This window comes from Balaenoptera acutorostrata, chromosome 5 (genome assembly GCF_949987535.1).
Source record: "Balaenoptera acutorostrata chromosome 5, mBalAcu1.1, whole genome shotgun sequence".
Lineage (NCBI taxonomy): Eukaryota > Metazoa > Chordata > Mammalia > Artiodactyla > Balaenopteridae > Balaenoptera > Balaenoptera acutorostrata.
Window position 1 is genome coordinate 122,139,866 of NC_080068.1, and position 6,620 is coordinate 122,146,485.

Here is a 6,620-nt window from a genome sequence, read left to right on the forward strand (position 1 = left end):
TGGTTTCTAGAGCCTTTTCCTTACCCCCTTTGAAGAAGTTTTGTTATATGTATATCAATTGTCTAATGTGAATTGTCACCCAAAATAGATAACTCTCATTACATTTTCTTTAACAACACGCACTTATAAATTGCATATTAAAGCAGTTGTATTTAAATGTGCCAGCTATCTGCTAATCTACCACAAATAAGTAATACAATCTCAAGCAATTTACTTCACTCTGGAAGTTTTCTCCAACTATTTTTTTTTTTTTTTAAAGAGATAGCTTGACTGTATTTATTTATTTCAAATATTTATTTATTTATTTACTTATTCTTGGCTTTGTTGGGTCTTCGTTTCTGTGCGAGGGCCCTCTCTAGTTGGTGGCAAGCGGGGGCCACTCTTCATCGCGGTGCGCGGGCCTCTCACCATCGCGGCCTCCCTTGTTGCGGAGCACAGGCTCCAGACGCGCAGGCTCAGCAGTTGTGGCTCACGGGCTCAGCCGCTCCGCGGCATGCGGGATCTTCCCAGACCAGGGCCCGAACCCGCGTCCCCTGCACTGGCAGGCAGATTCTTAACCACTGCGCCACCAGGGAAGCCCTCTCCAACTATTTATGTGTTTCAAAGGCCACTTCTGCCTAAGACCTTCCCTGACCACCCTTACTTAAGAGAGCACACTTAAAACCCCTTATTGTGCTTTTATTTTTCCTTTATAGCCCTTATTATTCCCTAACATAATGTGTTAGTCTGGGTCCTCTGAGGAGCAGATGCCAAGATGGGGTTAAACCTGCAAAAATTTTATTAGGAAAATTGCCCACATGAGAGAAAATGAGGAGAGAGTCAAAGAAAGGCGGGGAGAGAGTTAAAGAAAGGCTGGGAGAGACCCAAGGAACCTCAGATGGAACTGCATGGATATGTTCTAGACTGCCCAGCAGTCTAGGGAAGATTCAGCAAGGCTGTTGGAGGATCTGTGAGCCCAAGTCACCTGTAGGAGAGGTCCGGTGTTTCCCAGAAACAAGTCTGCCTTAGGGTCAATGTCATGGTCCCTCACTGGCTGGGAGCAGACTGTGGAAGGCAGGCTCAGCAAGAATGCAGTGATGGAGGTCAGAGGGAGTAGAACTGGGGACCTCAGACAACTACATTAAGGTCCACAAGATGTAGCCGCCACACACAGTGTATGTATTTATTCCTTTATTATTTATCTCGCCCACTCGAATGAATGTTCTCTGAGGGTAGAGACTTTGCTTTTTTATTAACTACTGTATCCTCTGTGCATGGTATATAGTAAAGAACAATAAAAGTTTGTTAAATGTATCTTAGTTATGGGGATAATACTAGTATCTATCTTAAAAATTATATATTATATATTATATTACCCAATACATTGTAAATGCTTGATACATGTTAGCTATTATTATTAACAAAATAAAAAATTATCACGCAGTAAGAAAGCAAAGGCATTTAGAATGAAGTTAGATTAGAGGTTACACTGGAACTGCTTTGGGATAAATATATTTGACCCTGATTTGGAGCTAATATATGTTGGCGCAATGAGTATATTAAATACATACATAATCAGAAACACTAATGTGGCCTGACTACTTTTTAGGATAAGCTTGTGCCAGCTCTGTTCTCCAGACTCAAAACTGCAATTAAGGGAGACTTTTAGGATCTTGCTAAAATAGTACTATTTCTTGTGAGCATTCACATATTTTGTAGGTCACTTGAGAATTTTAAAAAATCGATATAGTGGATACTTTCCTTGATCAGTGTACACTACCTTTTTAGAAAATACATTATACAATCAGAAAGGAGTTCCTATGAACAGATGGCTACATAATCCTTCTTTTTTTTTTTTAAACTAAAATGGCTTTTCATTTAAATAACTGTTTGGAATATTTCAAATCAGGAAGTATGTTGCCCTGGAATCCTAATGTTTTGGCAGAACCATCTCTAGAGCACAATGAATAACACCCCAAACAATCACCCCAAGTCCCCTTCTCTGATGGGTTTCCATGTTGCTTAAAGAAATTAGGTATCTGGTAGTCATAAGCATGGAAAGGAGGTGATTCCTCTACGAGCTGATGCTAACATAATGGAAAATTCACCTAAACACAATCAACCTGAAATAACTTTTTCTTCTTTTCCAACTTATCTTGAAAAAGCAGAAATACTTTCTAAGCTTAATTTTAAACTCAGTTCCTAATATTTATTTTACCTTACTTCTACCTATGTGAAAAATTGGGGCTAATGAAGTTTCTGTAACACAACTGATTTGCCTCAGGTTCCAGGCCTCCTGTGCAAGGCTGTCTTCTGAGCCATACAGCACTCTAGGCTCAGCCACTATTTTGGAACATAAAGTCAAACATAAACATGGACCACATTTATTCAAAAAACATTCTTTACTTCTGATGCATAGAAAGAGATGTGGATATAGTTTATGGTTAATTACAATAAGTTTCCTCACAAACTCATCAAAATCTATTAAAAACACATTAAACTTATCATAATACTATAGACAATGTGCATGGCCCCCCTAAAATCAATATGGTGAAATCCTAACCTCCATGTGATAGTATTAGGAGGTGGGGCCTTTAGGAGGTGATTAAGTGATAAGGGCGTAGTCCTCATGAATGGGATTAGTAAAATAGACTCCACAAAGCTCCCTTGCCCCTTTCCCCATGTGAGTACACAGAGAGAACATAGCCAAATATGAATCAGGAAGCAGGTTCTCACCAGACACCAATCTGTCAGTGCCTTGCTCTTGGACTTCTCAGCTTATAGAAATATGGGGAATAAATTTCTGTTGTCTATAAGCCACCCAGTCTATGGTATTCTGTTATAGTAGCCTGAACAGACTAAGACACATAGCAATGCAGAAAAATTATCATGTTTTTAGATGCATATATGTATAATGTATTAATTATGGTTAATGATCATAATTATCAGAATGTATTAGACTATGCATTACTATGTACTAAACTATATACAAATCCATACCCTGATGTTTACTTAAGTGTCCTCTTGTTAGCATACCAAAAGGATATTAATATTTTAGATATAATAGGAATAAGCAAAAAAGTTATTATTTTACCAAATACAACCCACTAGTACTATGTTAATAGCATAACGAAACACTCTCTTTGGTTTAAATAAACAACCATTTACTTAGAATCACAGCACTTTAGAATTAGACTCTATCTTGAAATACTCTAGATCAATTCCCTCATTTACAGAATAGAAACTTAGATCAGAAAAGTTAAGGAACTGGCCCAGTCTCACATTGCATGTCTAAAATTAGAACCCAAGAGTCCTGCTTCTGAACTAACATTCCTCCCACTAACTTATTCTCTCTCCTATCTCAGTGGAGAACACAATCATCCAGATGATGGGCACAATCCACACACCTTCTGGTGACATAACATACTGTACATGATTTCATATTTATCTATATCTATATAAATATAGCCTTATATAATTTGTATACCTTATTTATTAGCCACAGAGAAATAAAACTCTGAATTGGGGTAATGTTAATAAAATGTGGAACCAGAGACTAAAGGCTTTTTTTTTTTTTTTACAATATCAAGAAGTTTTACTTTGATCAGTAAAAAATTTTAATGTGACAATATCAAACCAAAATGAATATTCTTTTCTAACTGGAAGGGAGTAAATTTCCATACTGTATTAAAAAAAAAAATAGTAAACATTGCTCCTTCCACCAGAAACCTCTTGGTCCATGTCTTTCAAGCTAGAGTTGTGTTCAGTTAGGTGGTGTAAAAATTAACTTAGATGGTTATGATCAGCAGCTTTTCAAATGAAACAGAATAGAATAAAGGAAAAGAAAACATCAGAGCATATCACTCATAGAAATAGTATTATTTCAGGAAACTACTGATTTTGCTTTATATATATGTTCATGCAAACTGGATCACAATGTAAAATATATTGCTTATTCTAGGTTGCAGTCTAAAATGTTTGAAAGTTACTCTTGTACCTACTACTAAATGCTGTTTAAAATTTAAATGTCAGCACTGTTATTAGCAAGTGAAATAGCTTTTCTCCATCACATCAAAACTATTATAACTAATTTGATAAGAAAGTTATTCAGAATTAAAAGAATGTGAAACAGTAGCAGAACAAAACTTGTAGAAAAGTTTAATCAGAAAACCTTGATTTAAAAATGTACAAAACGGGGCTTCCCTGGTGGCGCAGTGGTTGAGAGTCTGCCTGCCAATGCAGGGGACACGGGTTCGAGCCCTGGCCTGGGAAGATCCCACGTGCCGCGGAGCGGCTGGGCCCGTGAGCCACAATTACTGAGCCTGCGCGTCTGGAGCCTGTGCTCCGCAACAAGAGAGGCTGCGATAGTGAGAGGCCCGCGCACCGCGATGAAGAGTGGCCCCTGCTTGCCGCAACTGGACAGAGCCCTCGCACAGAAACGAAGACCCAACACAGCCATAAATAAATAAATAAATAAAAAATTTAAAAGAAAAAAAAAATGTACAAAATGGCATTAACACACATTCCAGGGATACTACTTGCCAAGAATTAGTTTGTTTTTTCCTCCAGCACAATTTCAGTTTGAGGGCTTGTTTTACAGATAAGAGACTAAAAAACTCAAGAGCACTAACAGTTAAGAAATAAAGAAATTAAATACTCTAAAATTTCTGCCTTTACCTATACTTCTTTGAATTATTTCTATCACTGAATATTTTCCAACAATTTTATTACTGTATTAAAAAGTAAATCTTTTTTTCCTTTGACTGTGAAGTGAATTTCAACAAGGAAGTTCAACTTGAAAACACTGGTGCCCTGAATATTTTTGTCATCTTTACAAAGAAAATTGCTCTCCAGGGCAACTTCCTTTGGGTTCATGGCTTTAGCCAATACGCTATGAGCAAAAGATATGGTGTTATTTTACTATTGTATTTCTTGAAGAACTACCTCAAAAACAAGTCAAAGATATATAGTTGTGTGTGTGTGTGCACGCACACACACGTCACAGAGTCTTAGATCTGTCAGAGTCCCAAGAGGTAGGAAAGTTAAGTTTGGTAAATTTCCAAACGTCACAGTGTTTTTCATAAAGTCAGAGTACTACCACAGATATCACAGTTGAGAAAAAGAAAATCTCTTCCTGTGAAGTGCTCTTGACTTCTTCCTTATGTTCCCCTTCCCCTGTCTTTCAGAAGGGCACAAAGGTATCAAGTATGTTTATCACCAGTATTTGAATATAGAAGAAATCTGATTGCACTTTAAGAAACAAAAGAGTACTATCTCCTATGAAACTTTCAGAATATTTCAGGGAAAATATTTCACACCAGGAAAATTCTGTGACTAGGAATTGAATTTTAGCCCTGCTTCTATCAGTGTCTAGCATGAGCCTAGGTAACTTTACCTCCTTGAGCTTAAGTGTTATCATCTGTACAGTGAGGGATTTTAGCAAACTAATCTCTCAGATCCTCTTTATCTCTAAGATTCTAAAGAATTGTATAAATAAAACATGTTATAAAACTTGTTTTCAAAAAAAAATTAAAGAGAAATTATACTAATGGACAAATATCCTAGTGAATCCTAGGCTTTCAATCAAAACCTAGATGTTTTTGGCCTTTAATTCTGGATCCGTTAGTATGGCACATATTGCCTTCCTCATTCCTACTGACTCTACTGTATTTCCATGGCTGTAACCAGACGTCATACTTAACTGATAAGTTTCTTTACTTAGTCATTCAGTTTGCTTATTGAGTGCCTCCTATATGCCAGACACTGTACTAGGTACCCCACTTTCACGGTCTCTAACATAAGGATATTAATAATATCTAAATATTAATATTTTATGGTTGTTAGGAAAGTTAAATAATGTAATTTCCATAAAACACTTAGTTCCTGGCGTATTTTGGAATTAAGTAACAACTGGGAAAAGGCCCCATTTCACATCTTCAGCGTTTAGAACCACGTGGTTCAATCCCTTCCTTTACGGATTAAGAGGTTAAAAGAGGTGAGCTGACCTCCCACAGGCTCAGCTCTTTGAGAGCAAAAGAGTTCCATAACTCTCCATCCATTCTTTCTATCATATTATGCTGCTTCTGAACATAAGCAATTCCACTATCTGTTTCTTTCTTTCTTTCTCTCAGATTACGAAACGTTGCTAGAAAAAAAACCATGCAAATAAATGCCCACAGGGGTGGCAATCCTACTAATCCTGTCAACAGCAACCCAGTTAGGGATTAGCTAGGACACCTTGCTATGTACAGATGAGGAAACTGGGTTTTAGAGTAGCTAATAACTGCTCAAGGTCACACAAACAATAAATGGTAAAGTCAGGATTTGAACATAGGTCTGTCCAAGTCTAAAGGCCATGCTCTTTTATGATACCATGTTGCTCTTAAACACGGTCTCTACTTGGCTTTCTAAACAATTTTAATGCTGCCATGAGGGTTAACGTGGGCTACAGCTGGAGCTGAATGTCAGGAATCCAGCCTTCATCAACATTTTCCTCAATGATTTAGCTGCAGACAAAGAAGATATCATTAATTCTGGCAATATAAAAACTGAGGAAGCATAGTGAATTTTAAGAAATATGGGCTAAAACTTCAAAACCTAATAGGATGTTTTAAAGAAATGAACGAAACAGATGATGAAGA